We start from the raw sequence: 13,939 nt of genomic DNA, 5'->3' as shown, positions 1-13,939 counted from the left end.
GGCTGCTCAAAGTTCAATCTTCAGCTCTGCTGCAATTTCCTGTTTCCGGTTGGGTCAGAGCAGAAGATTGAATACTGAGCATGCGCGGCTCTTTTGAAAGCGTTCCGGTCGCCGAAAAAGAAAGCCGGCAAACTAAGGTGAGGTGGAGAGAGGAAGCTGGTTAAACGATCGAGCTGGCGTGCGGGTGGACGGGTGGAGGCTGCGGGGACCGCACGATCCTTTATGCCTCACTGCGGTGACAAGACCATTCACTGCTCCACGGGGCGGTGATGGCCTTGTCCCCGTCCCCGCAGAGGCTGCTAATTTTCATTCCCCATTTTTGGTGGGTTACCCGCGGCTAAACGCAGTAGCCGCAGGTAAACCGCCACCGTGTCGTTCTCTACTCCACATATCTCTAAGGCACATTGGATTACAACTAGAGAAAGGGCCTTCTTTTTGTTGGCTCCATCTCTCTGGAATACCCTCCCATGGGAATTCTTAAATCCTATTTAATCTTTAAAGTACATATTAGGTCACAATAACTGATAACTGTACTGGTTTAAATATGAGTAAAATCTTTGGTTTGTTGTCTGCGGCGCACTATTTATTTTCTCCTAGGGAGGATATATTTGCATGATAGATGAGCAACTGTTCTCGTTTAGGAAATTGGGTCTTAGTGTTCTTAATGAAGTTCCTTTCCTATACTTTTTGTTTTCAGTTTTGTAAACTGCTTTGAACAGGCAATGGTGAGCAGTATATCAAATTTTTAATAAACAAATATAAAGCATCTTGGGGAAGTCACTAACCCTTCATTGCATCAGGGATAAATTTGAACTGTAAAAACTCCATTATCATGAAGAGTAATTCACCTTAGAATACTAGTGAAAAAGGCATGAACCAAATCTGCATTTAAAAGTACTAAAATTAGCAGAGTACGGCTTTCAGCGCTATAGAAATGATAAGTAGTAGTAAATAACTGCAAAGGAACAAATCAAACACTATAAAAATCATAATGCTTCTACAGAACACCATGGAGCACCTCATGTAGTTTGGTCAGCCTATCTTAAAAAAGATATAGGGCTAGATTCACTAAACCTTCCAATCCTATAATGACGATGGAAAAACAAGTTTTACTAGTTTTGCTATCGTTCCCCCACCCCGACCCGATTCACTAAACAACTTCCCGATCAATCTCCTATCCGATCCGAGCCACCCATGCAAATGAGGGGAAATGGCATGCAAAAGTATGAAGCAATCGATTCACTAAACAGAAGAAGAAACACTGATTGGGTTTGCCAATCTGAAAAGAAGCGACTGCAGAGGACCAGTTGCTTACTATCCTTGCCAACTCTCCTGTCCAGAAATATCAGTATCAAGGTTCCAACCCTATATAAAAAAAAACATTAAAATTAAAAATAATCCTGAGGAATCATTGCTTCCTCTCACTCGAGTATACTATTTGCCTATTAAAGTAAGGGATCAACAATCGGAGGATAAGAAACAGGAAATACAAGACCTTCAACAAGATTTGACAGCAATCCTGGAAACATCAGATAAAGATTTGGCTAAACCAGCAACTCTTTTGCTATCTGTGGCGTTGTTGCCGGACAAGGATTGGATACTAAAGATGTTTTTTAGGAACAAGAATAAAGAGTTTTTGGGTTTGAAAATTCAAATGTTTCCAGACGTTAGTAGAGAAACTCAGAACCGCAGGCGTCAGTTTCTTATGATGAAAGCAGGAGTTACACAGCTGGGTGGTATTTTTTTTTTACGTTTTCCATGTAAATGCATAATAAGGTATTGAGATAATAAATTTGTGTTTTTTGAACCATCTCAACTTACAGCTTTCCTGACACTGAAACGTCTGGAAAAAGAAGGAACAGCAGCAACTACAATAACAACAATGCAATAGTAACAACAAATTGGATTTGATAATAGAATAATTCCTCAAGCCAGGCACACGATACTGTTTCTTTTGTATAGAATTAATAAATTGATTTCCTTAAGTTCACTCATATAAATCTTGGATCACATTATAGAGGACTTGAGATTGTTCGATTAGAATTTTTCAATACTACGTAAACGATTTCTTATTATTTTATGTTTGATCTGACAATCTTTCTGTACAAAATGTTTTGATTTTGTTAAATATCTTAAAATGATAAATAAAGAATTAAAAAAAAAAAATTAAAAATAAAACTGTAAAATAAATTTACATATGTATAAGTATTCATTCCTGTTTTATATATTCTGTAAAAAGCACATTGCGAGCCTGTGGTTTTAACCCGCATATTTATAGCGTGTTCTGTTCGATAAATGTCTAAAGTCTGGCTACACAAAAATCTAATTCACTGCGTTGGTCACAAATCATTCTTTTTAAAAAAATGTCCAACTAGTAAAGCCAGCAAAAGTAAACTGCAGCTATCCCACCCCCTTTCTTTTGAGCTTGCTTGTGCTTTGCGGGTGGCGCATTCAACGCCTGTCAATGACATGCTAGGATGAACCCTGCCCACTAATTATGTAGTGCAAAGGGTGAAGAGCAATCACATGCATAAATTGCATCAATAATCAACAAGGATACTCTGCGCATGCGTTTTGATCGCTCTTACAGCGATCCATGGGATCGCTATAGGGCGTGCGTCCAATCAGATCATTTGCATGAATCAGTCACTTGGCAAAAATCAGCCAAGAATCGCCAAACAACAATCCAGTTGGCAAGTTTAGTGAATCGGGCCCATAATGGAACTACAAAAGATTCAGATAAGGATAATCAAACTGATATAAAGGTGAGATAATTCTACCCACCCCCACCACCACACACTTACACAGGAAGGCTACACAATTAGACTTCAGGGATTCAAGACAAAGTTATTCAAGTTCCTGCTGAACCTTATGTTCTTAGTAGAGAATGACACAGTGGCTGCCAAAATGGGGGATGGGGGAATGCTCACTGTGGGCACGGGGACAAGGCCATCTACCGCCCCCTGGAGCGGTGAATGGCCTTGCCCCACAGTTAAGGGAAGGACTGCGCGCGGCCCCTTCCCTCCTTCCTACCTACCGGCCGAATCTATCTCCCTCTCTCCCCCTTACCTTTGTTTCCAAAGTAACTTGCTCAAGCCGGCCAAGCCTGCCTGCAGTCACATGTGTCTGTGGGCAGAAGCTTCTCCTCTTAACACAACTGAAGGCAGGCTCGGGTGGCTTGAGCAAGTTACACTGGAGAGTAACTTAAAACGCGCCGAAGGTAAGGGGGAGGGAGGGAGATTATCGGGCTGCGCGAAGGGTGCTGAAGGGCGGTGAGGGGTGAAGGGAGAGGCACAGTAACATAGCAAATGGAAGATGCAGAGAGAAGACAGACAGTGGATGGAAGGAATTGAAGAGATGAGGAAAGCAGAAACCAGACAAAAAAGGTAGAAAAAAAAAATTCTATTTTTTTTTTTTGCTTTAGGATAAAGTAGTATATTAGTTGTGTTGATAAAAGTTTATAAACAAAGCCCTGCCAGCTGAACATCTCTTTCTCTAGTTCAGAAGCCAGAACTTTGATTTATAAGGAAGGGATAAGCTAAATATTGGAGTACTGAGGCTTGTATGGATGGAGACGGGGCGAGGACAAAGTTTTCCCCCATGTCATTCTCTAGACTTCAGCTTAGAGAAAAGCCATCTCAAAATGGATATGATAGAAGTTCATAAAAATGATGGAATGTGGTAGGACAGGTAAAAAAAGAACAATTACTCTGTGAAATTGTACTCAGACTAGAGTACAATCAATTAACTGGTAGAACAGTTACATAAAAGAAATTTAAGAAAAAGTAATTTTTCACCCAACAATCTGTAGAATTTGTTGCTGAAAGACATGGTCAAGGCTAATATAGCTAGGTTTAAAAAGGTTTGTACAAATTTATTTAAAACAGCTCAATTAGCTTCTATCAGACACACAGATATAAAGAGGGAAGGGGTAAGCGCGGACCTCACGGATCTAAACCCGCACGGCCTTAAAAATCTGAGGTCCGTGTCCGTGCCACTTGTAGTTTGGAGACTTCTTTTCCATAACGCATGTCCGAAACCTATGTCCCCGCTCTCTTGGCCTCTGCTCTGCTGCTCCAGCACTAGTCTCTGTCTCTGACAGACCTCGATGAGATTTTAGCGCTGACAGATCTAATACTTTTCCCTCCCTATGCTGAGACGGATCCGTCAGTGCTAAAATCTCATCGAGGTCTGTCAGAGACAGAAACTACAAATGGCACAGACACGGACCTCAGATTTTTAAGGCCGTGCGGGTTTAGATCCGCGAGGTCCATCAGGTTTGTGAGGTCCGCGTTTTACCCCTTCCCCATATAAAGAGAATGAGTTCTTGCTGCCAAGAGTCAACAGGAAATGATCAATCAGCTTACTTAGAGAACCCACCAGATCAGTGGTCTCAAACTTGCAGCCCACCAGGTACTATTTTGAGGCTCTCGGTATGTTTATCATAATCACAAAAGTAAAATAAAACAGTTTCTTGATTATGACAATATTATTATTAAGAGTTAGCCAAAAAGGAAATATTTATAAACTATAAAGAGTTTTACCTCATGCAAAATTGTCATTTCTTTAATAAGATGTTAACTATTTTTCTGCAGCCCTTCAAGTACATATCCAAAATGTGGTCCTGCAAAGGGTTTGAGTTTGAGACTACTGCACCGGATCCTACAGAGATCATTTTGAAAGCTGATACTGGGCTTGGAGAAGCACTAGTCTGACCCAGAATGACTTATATGCAATTTTTGTGCTTGCAAGATTCAATGCATGAAATGCTATATGATATTATAACAAGAAAAAAATTTAACATATTTTTGGCAGTGTACCTATTTCAAGGAGAAACAGTTAAATGAAAATCATTATTGCATTATAGCCTGCACACCTAAAATTTTTAAATTTTCTGATGGAGAAAGAAATGCAGCACTTATAAGCTAAAAACAAAATAAAATTTAAAATTACATACTAAACACCCTCCCTTTTTTTTTTTTTTACAAAACTGTGCTGGCGGCTGCTGGGCGGCAATGGCACGGAAGCCCATTAATTCCCAATGGGCTTCAGTGTGATTACCATAGACTGCTGCAGTAATCAGCTTTGTAAAAGGGGGGTCTAAATGACTTGTTAACTTAGCATAGGATCTTGCTCAGTCTGTTTCTATGCCTCACAGTTGATAAAATGCTCAAAAGTCCCAATCTTCAGTTCGCTTTCAGCTCTTTAATCCTGCATCAGCAACTAATCTCTGTTTGGTACAGTGAACCTTGCTTATTTTCTAGAAGAGAGCAAAAATTTAAAGAACATGGAAACACATTAAAAGGATTTTTTTTTTTAAAAGCTGAGACTGCTAGAGCAGCAGAGCTAATTATGGTGCAGTCACAAAGCCTACCATGTTTTATAAACATGACAGCATGCAGCCCCTTTCTTCAGCAGCATCAAAGGATAATTACACACATTAGTTATTAATTTAACATCCAATTCACAGACGTCAGGTACAACTATGGTAATTATGCCAATTAGAAAAAGTGAATACTCACAAATTCTCCCTTAAATAAAATGGCCCCTCAGAGGCATAAAAATTCAGGCACAGGTAAAGCAGTTCTGTAATCAATGAAGAAATATCAACCTGATTAGTAGACTATGGAATTGAACTTGGAGAAATATTAGGTTGTACTGTTCTATTCAAAATGTCTACTTCAAGATTTTTATTCAGTTCCTGGGAGATACTGAATCAACTATTTGCAAAAACTGGATTTTTTTCCTTTTTGGTATAATACGCCTTCATATAAGCAATATGTGCAAAAAAAAACCCCAACACACCAGTGGGATCCAAAATAAGAGATATCCATCTAGTATAATAGCTATAAACCTATTAAAATTTAGTCAAATATGGGTGAGGCACACAATGACCCTCTGCTATTCAAATTCTATCAATCAGCTGATTCTTTCATATCCATATCCCTCAATATTAGTATGAAATTCAATTCAAGAATTTCAGAAGAATTTAATGTGTGTGTATCTTAACAGTAGATTCCTCTGAGTTGTCCCAATTTGTAGCCATGCTCCTCTTGCAACAGAGACTGTAGAGAATTTTAGTAAATACAAGTATTACAGTTGGATGGAAACAAGAGAAAGATGTGTGGCAGCTTTGAATCCTGAAGGAATAGGACATTCTTAAAATTAAAGGAAGAGATAAACCCAAAAGTATATATCAAAGAACTAGAGAAAAAAAAATATTTCTGGATGAGGAACATACTTTCCTGGAAATGTATCAAGAAAAGAATTAGCAGTCACTAATATTTTAACATAACAAAAATATTTAAAATGGCTGGGCTTTAAGATCTACAGACAGTCATTTCCTCTAGAGAAGGGTCTCAAACTCAAACCCTTTGCAGGGCCACATTTTGGATTTGTAGGTACTTGGATGGCTGCACAAAAAAAAGTTGCCGTATTTTTCGCTCCATAAGACACACTTTTTTCCCAAAAAATGAGGGTGGAAAAAAGGGTGCGTCTTATGGAGTGAATACCCAACACCCCTACCCATTATCTTATTTAGATCGGCACCTGCCCATCGCCCGCTGCCGCCGCTGCTGCTACTGGTGGCTCCTGCAAGTAGAGGAAAGGACACTCTCTGCTCCTGCCGCTGCTCCTTGCCACCATAAATAGATAAAGGGATAGGCAAGGCAAGTGCAGCGATTGCACGCCGCCGGCCCAGAAGTCTTACCCCTGATGTCAATTCTGATGACAGACTGAAGGTCCGGGCTACCCAATGGCTGGCTTGGACCTTCTCTCCGATGTCAGAATTGACATCGGGGGTAAGGCTTCTGGGCCGGCGGCGTGCAATCGCTGCAACCACCTGGCCCCTCCCAGCAATTTGTTCGGTCGTAGGGGGTGAAAAGCCGCTGTAGGCAGTGAAGTGCCGCTGGGTCCCTGTTCATCCCTCGCTCTCAGTGCTTTAGACAGGAGTCATCTCCCCCCCTGCTGCGTTGTGGACGTGGTCTCATAGTGGCAGCAGTGGGGCAGGCTTGTGGGGTGGGGGGCGGAAGAGGACAGGCTGGAAGGCAGTGAGGGGAACATAGGAGAGATGGAAGGAGAAAGGGACAATTGTTGGGCCTGAATTGGGAGGGGGGAGATGACCAAAGCAGTGAGGGGAACATAGGAGGGAGGGACAATTGTTGGGCCTGAGTTTGGGGAGAGATATGACCAAGCCAGTGAGGGGAACATAGGAAGGAAGGAGGGAAGGAAGGAAGGAAGGAGGGAGGGAAGGAAGGAAGGAGGGAGGGAAGAAAGGAAGGAAGGAGGGAAGAAAGAAAGGAAGAAAGGAAGGAAGGAAGGAAGGAAGGAAGAAAGGAAGAAAGGAGAAAGAGAGAAAAAAGAAAGGAGAAAAAAGAAAAGAGAAAAAAGAAAAAAGAAAAAAGAAAGAAGAAGGAAGAAAGAAGAAAGAAGATGAAAAAAGAAAAAAGAGAGAAAGAGAGAAAGAGAGAAAGAGAGAAAGGAGAAAGGAGAAAAAAGAAAGAAAGAAAGAAAGAAAGAAATCATTAGACAACAAAGGTAGGAAAAATGATTTTATTTTCAATTCAGTAATCAAAATGTGTCAGTCAAAATGTGTCGTCTTTCCAGCGACATTGTACCGCTGCTGTGGCGCTTTGCTGAAGAGCTTATGAGCACATTTAAATATTTAAAAGCCTTTATATGTTATATGATGATATTATTTGAGAAACCTGCCCAGTATTGATGAGAGGGGGGTCTTTTATGTTTTGTTCTATTTTGAAAGTATTGCCCCCTCAAGTGGTCTGTAATTTAAAATCCCTGGTAGGTTTGGATCAAACTTGCATCCATCTTTGGCATTAACTTAACACTCAATTTTTCTGCTTTCTTCTCAAAATCTACGTTTCTTTGTCTTACCTTCCCTTCCTATCTCTCTCTCCTTCCCTCCCTATTTCCATGGTCTGACATCTCTCTCCTTCCCTTCCAGTGTAACATTTCTCTTTCCCTTCCTCCTTTCTGCTCCCTGAAGTCCATCTCCCTTCCATTCCTCCTTTTTGACCCCCCCCCCCCAGTCCAACATTTCTCCCTCCTTTCCACCAGTCCAACATTTTTCTCCTCTGGTCCTCCTTCCCTCAACCAAACATCTCTCTCTTTCTCTCTCCCTCCATGAGTCCAACTTTTCACTCTCTGCCCTCTCCACCTGTGTAACATTTCTCCTTCCCACATTTCTGTCCTCCCCATCCATCTTGCCCTCTCCATGAGTCCAACACTTTCTGCCTCCTGCACGCTTTCTCTCTCTGTCCTTGCCTCTTCCCTCAGTGGCATCCCTCCTTCCCATCCCCCAACCCAACATGCTTGCTCCCCATGCACCATATCACCCTCCTCTCCAGTGTGTAGCACCTTTCCTTTCCCTCCCTTTCTGCCAAGTCCAGCAGCACTTCTTCTCCCGTCCTTTTACTTCCCTCTTGTTCAGCAGTACCCCTTCTCCCTTCCCTGCTCTCCCTGTCCAGCAGTATCCCTTCTCCCTTCCTTCCTCCCCTTCTCCACTGTCCAGCAATACTTATTTTTCAGTCACGGTCTTGTACATATCTCGCACACTGGACAGAAAGAGAGGCGTCGGCATCAGCTGACTTGCAACTTCTTGCTGCCTTTGCGTATGCCAGGACTCCTGCATTTGCCCATCCGGCAGATACGCGAAGGCAGGAGTCCCAGGATACGCAACAGCTGCAGGAAGTTGAAAGTCAGCTCACGCCGGCACCTCTCTTCCTGCCCAGAGTGCGAGATCGGGTATACGACCGCGGGCTACAAAATAGCACCCGGGGGGCTGCGAGTTTGAGACTGCTGCTCTAGAAGCTGAATTCAACACCATGCTGGTCAATGAAGTGATGTAAATGTCAGGAGAGAAAAATCAAACTGGCCAATCTAACTGACTAAACTTTATATGATGGAAAATGCCACTCTGTATGGTAAGAGCAGTGAAATCTGAGTTAGGCCATAAGTGATTACACATTTGCCACTGCTGGAATTGTCTGCTTTATCAACAGAGTGAATGAAAATACTTTTCTTTCAGTTAGTGCTTTAGCTTTTACCTTTTTTTTTTTTTTTTTTTTAATACTTTTGAAATTTGTCACAGTGACCTATATCATTCAACTTCCATCATGTGCTACATACTGCATCATTTTGATACAGATGAGATTACCTATTGTTACTTGTTTCCTAAAGGTAAGGAAGTTAGACTCTCTTGCCGATTGCCTGCAATTTACAGATGCAGGACCAAAAATGCTAGAGAGCCCAAAACTTAGAATGAATCTTTCATAATCATACAAAATTGCCTCTGATAGTTTTATAGGAATAGTTAGATCCTAAAACATTTCTATCCATTTTGTTTTCTAAAGGCAACATATTTTATTCATTAAAGTTGTATACATATGATCTATAAAATCAAATCAAAGAATACCCACAAGAGTGACAGAACTTCTATTTCATAAAGCATTTTAATTCTTTAAAGCACAAACCACTGCTTATCCGAAAGACAAGTTTTATGTGCAGTTTACAAATGATGGAACTGGGCCAGAAAATCTGTTGAATCTATAAATGCCTCAATCTGGAAACTGTGAAAAATGAACTTATATACCGTATTTTTTGATCCATAAGATGCACCCTAGATTTAAAGGAAGAAAACAAGAAAAAAAAAAAACACATTCTGTACCAAATTCTCCCTGCCAGGCTCTGCACCCTTATTTCCACCCACTTTTTTGGGGAAAAAAGTGTGTCTTATGGAGCGAAAAATACGGTATTTGGCAGATGTGGTAGAGGTATGCGCACATGTACAAATGTGAGAGACTGTATATGGCTATGGTGGGATCCCCCATCTCTATTCCTTCTCTCATTTTCCAAATCCTTTCCTTCCTCCTTCATACTGTTTCTCCTGGCCCACCTCCCTTTCTTTGGCTTCTCTGCAGAAGCTCTTCCAGGCCACTCCAGTATAGTATTCTGAAAAGAGAGCCCCTACCAGACCACTCTGGGTTGATATTAAACATCCGGAGATATGAGCCTCTTTTCTCCAGTGTTGATCTCCAGCAGCTAAATAGACAGATATACCACTTGTGCTTTCAATTTGCATATCTGTATTGCTAATAGTACTCCTCCCACTCAACATCCATGTCACAGATAGATGAACAAAATACTGATTTAAAAAGTGTTTCTGCTCTTTAGTGTGTGTTTCTCCTGAGGTTCATCTATCATCTAGGAAAGCCTCACCAAGACAGAGCATCAGAAACTCAAACTGTGCTCTGAAATGCTTTTTTACCATTTAAATCTGTCAGTGAGAATATAAACTGTATTCTGCAAAACAAAAGGTTTTAAAATTCTTTCTTGATGGGTCATTTAATTACTATCACTGAGAATTATCAAGAGATTATCTGCTTCCAGGAACAGAACGTATTAATTCTGTAGCTTGCAAGCCTCTATCTCCCCATGTGAAAAGTAAAGAAAAATGCACATCATACCCCCAATTTCCTCCATCTTCACTAGATAACTTACAAAAATCAGAGAAGAATCCTATTCAAAGAATATTCCATACTGGGTAACAAGGAATACAGTACAGCCCAGGATATGTAATTTAAGAGTTTAAGAATTCCATTAGTTGGCTAAATGGTTCTTACTTTCAACTGAAATCCAACATACATAAAACATGTTTGACTAAATACATTTTCTGTCACAGAAAGCATTTGGACAAAAAAACTCAGATATTATGAAAACTCGATGGATCTGATAAACACTTTCACAAAAAAGATATAAGGTGTCTGGTGGATACCCACAGCACCATTCAGGCTTAATCACAGTGTGCAGTTTAAAAAACAGAGGAAAAAGCTTCAGACTGAGGCTCTCCCACCACCACAGGTGGTTAGGCGATAACCTCACTGGCAAAAAACCTCTGTATCATTGCAGACAGATAAAAGTCCTATACGGTGCTGTTTATATGTGCTTAAAGATAGAAGAAAAAATATAATAATTTTTCCACTTATCTTCTGTTTGATCGGTACACCAATGGTGGCCAGCGTTTCACAAGTTTGCTGCCTCAGGGTGTAACATGTTCGATCGAACTTTAGATGGGACGCCAAAACGCATCTCCGCATCAGAGACAGAAAGCGTTTGGAACATCTGAAGAAATGTTGAGGAATCTTGACTTATTTAAAATTTCTCTCAAATTTAAGAAGCAGGGTTAGGGATCACTGTATAAGCCTAGAACCATAAACCTGCCAAGTATTCTGTGCAGCACTGAATCATTTTCATTGTTTGCTATTTTTCTAATTAGTCTGATCACTTTTTTGCCTATATTTAAGCAAATCACTAGAGTGAGGCATGAAAATAAAAAAGTAGCCAATTTTTGTGAGTTCCATTTCACAGAACAAGAAGACCATTCTTTTTCAGGAGGACTGCAAAGGTAACATCAAACTCGAACATATAAAAGTGAAATAAGCAAAAATTAATTAGGAGTATACTGCACTGAAATCACTGGCAAGGGTTTCCCAAGTTATTCTGCCTAGTTCAATTTTTTTATTCATATTTAGGGGTCCTTTTATTAAGGCGCACTGATTTAGCGCACGCTAAATGCTAAGTCGACCATAGAATATAATGGATGCCTTAGCATTTAGCATGCACCGAATCAGTTAGTGTACCTTAATAAAAGGACCCCTTAATGTTAAACTAAACCAGTTGTATGAAAACAGCATTAAATCAAACAAAATCTGTAAAAAAGAGAGAGATAAAAATATTTGTTGTCTACAGTCAATAAATGAGGAGATAAAATTCTTAGGGCTCCTTTTACAAAGCCACGGTAGTGATTCTTCCATGGCAAATTAACTTATGTCCATTGAATTCCTCTGGGTGGTGCATTTGCTGCAGGAGAATCTTTACTGTGGTTTTGTAAAAGTGACCCTTAAATTAAAAGAAAATCTTTATCATAAAGACAAGAAAAACAAGTAGCCTAACAATTCTTATTCCTTAAGCAATCAAGGTACCAAACTGGGGAAAGGATATCACAAGAAGATCTTGTATTTATTAGGAGAAATTTAGTTAACTGAGCAAGCTCATAGGGAATATATGAGAATACTGTATTTCAGCGGTTCTTAAACCTGTCCTGGGAGACCCCAGCCAAATGGGTTTTCAAGATATCCCTAATGAATATGCCAGAGAGAAATCTGCCTACAAAATAGATAAGCAGGCATGCAAATTTCTCTCATGCATGTTCATTAGGGATATCTTGAAAACCCAACTGACTGGGGATCCCCAGGACAGGTTTAGGAATCACTGCTGTATTTCATATTTTTATACTTTGCAATGCATTTTCAATAAAATAAAATTTTGGCTCTTAAACTACTGACAGAAAGGTAAAAATGTAGGGGCCCTTCGACAAAAAAAAAAAAAAAAGCATTGTGTTTTTGGATTCTTACACTATAATGTGGTTATTTTAATGTGTAGTCAGCCCAAAAGTAATGTTGCATCAAGAAGGGGTTATTTCCACTACTTTTTATTGCAGGTCCTGGGTTAACATTCAGATGCCTGATGATCCCAGTTATTTTATTACGATTTATTGCCTGTTTGAGGTTATTCACTCAAGGTGGTGAACAGCAAGAATAAGTCAAGCAAAAGCAATAGACAGACAATTACAGAAATAAACATATTCAAATTACAATACAAAAGATGGCATAGTATGCTACATTACAATGTCAACACAATAAGCGATAAAGCATTTTAATAGTAAGAACAGGGTGTAAGCAAAGATGTGGCATACTCGTAGATTTAACAGGAGTAAGAAAATAAGGGAATTAATTTTTAAAAAGTTGTACATGAGGTCAGAATGGTATATGTAATGAAGTCTCGTATTACTTGAAGAATTCAGGAGGCTGTAAATGGTCCTACTGGGCCAATCAGGCCTTAGGGTTAGTGGGGATGGGTGGACCTGCTATGCCTAAGGCCTGTTTGGTCCAGGTTTCTAGAGCCTGGGCCAATCAGGCCTTAGACTTAGCGGGGATGGGCCAGGTCCGCCTCATTTCAACAAGGCGGATCTGCTGTCTGGACGGCAGCAAGACCCATCCGTCCGGCCAACACTTTAGAGGTAGTTGGGGGGAGGTTAGTTGGGTTAGAGGGGTGGTAGCGCGGGAGGGGGGGTCATTAGCGTAGGGGGTCTGGAGGAGGTGCGTCTTTCCGGCAGGAGGGGTTAGGCACCCTCCTGCCGTCGATCGGGAGTTTTTTTTTTGGTGAGGAGGTGTTCTGGCAGGAGGGGTTGGGCACCCTCCTGCCGGCGATCAAGAGTTTCGAGGGGGGCAGCCTTCCGGGTAGGAGGGGTTGGGCACCCTCCTGCTGGCGATTGGCAGTGTTGGGGGGAGGCAGCCTTCTGGCAGGAGGGGTTTGGTACCCTCCTTACAGCGATCGGACAGGCGGCCACTATACTTATTGCGGCAGGGAGATCCCTTGCCGCGATAAGTGTAGTGACCGCGTCTACTCTAACCCGATTCTCTAATCGGTGTCTGTAACATGGATGCCAGTTACACAATCGGGGTTACTGTAGGCCCGATTCTGTATAGGACAACCCTCCCGGACGTCCTATACAGAATCAGGGCCTTAGATCCTAATTGGAAACATACGGTAATTGCTATTCCCATTTGTTTCGAAAGTTTATTAAACCACCCCTTTTTAAAAAATATGGAAGGTGATGGCAACCATCTCAAATTAAGTGGTCTGTTTATATTTATGTTTATTAAAACTTTCTTTACTGTTTCATTCTGAATAAATATCACTACAGCTGGTTATCTCCTCTAAAACCAACATTATAAATCTGAGGAGGTACCGAAACGACCATGATAGACTTGTTAAATGAATTTAGAGGGGTTTGGATAAAGGAGAAGTAGTTCTAATTGCTTCTTTAGATATTAAATCAGCTTTTGATTCCATAAACCCTGCA

General features: G+C 40.7%; 1 protein-coding gene across 2 annotated transcripts in view; it reads right to left on the bottom strand.

The window, feature by feature from the left end:
- The window catches only part of RORA (RAR related orphan receptor A), a 264,003-nt gene that overhangs the window by 221,248 nt on the left and 28,816 nt on the right, over nucleotides 1-13,939 (bottom strand). Inside the window, exon 2 of one of the 2 annotated variants that reach the window (XM_033920445.1) lies at nucleotides 5,523-5,586. The exons of the other annotated variant lie outside the window; for it this stretch is intronic. The gene's annotated coding sequence lies outside the window, so the exon portion shown is untranslated. The remainder of the gene's footprint in view (nucleotides 1-5,522; nucleotides 5,587-13,939) is intronic. 2 annotated transcript variants of the gene reach the window in all.

Source organism: Geotrypetes seraphini, chromosome 14, assembly GCF_902459505.1.
Source record: "Geotrypetes seraphini chromosome 14, aGeoSer1.1, whole genome shotgun sequence".
NCBI classification, from domain to species: Eukaryota; Metazoa; Chordata; class Amphibia; order Gymnophiona; family Dermophiidae; genus Geotrypetes; species Geotrypetes seraphini.
This window is presented reverse-complemented; position numbering and strand designations above follow the sequence as displayed.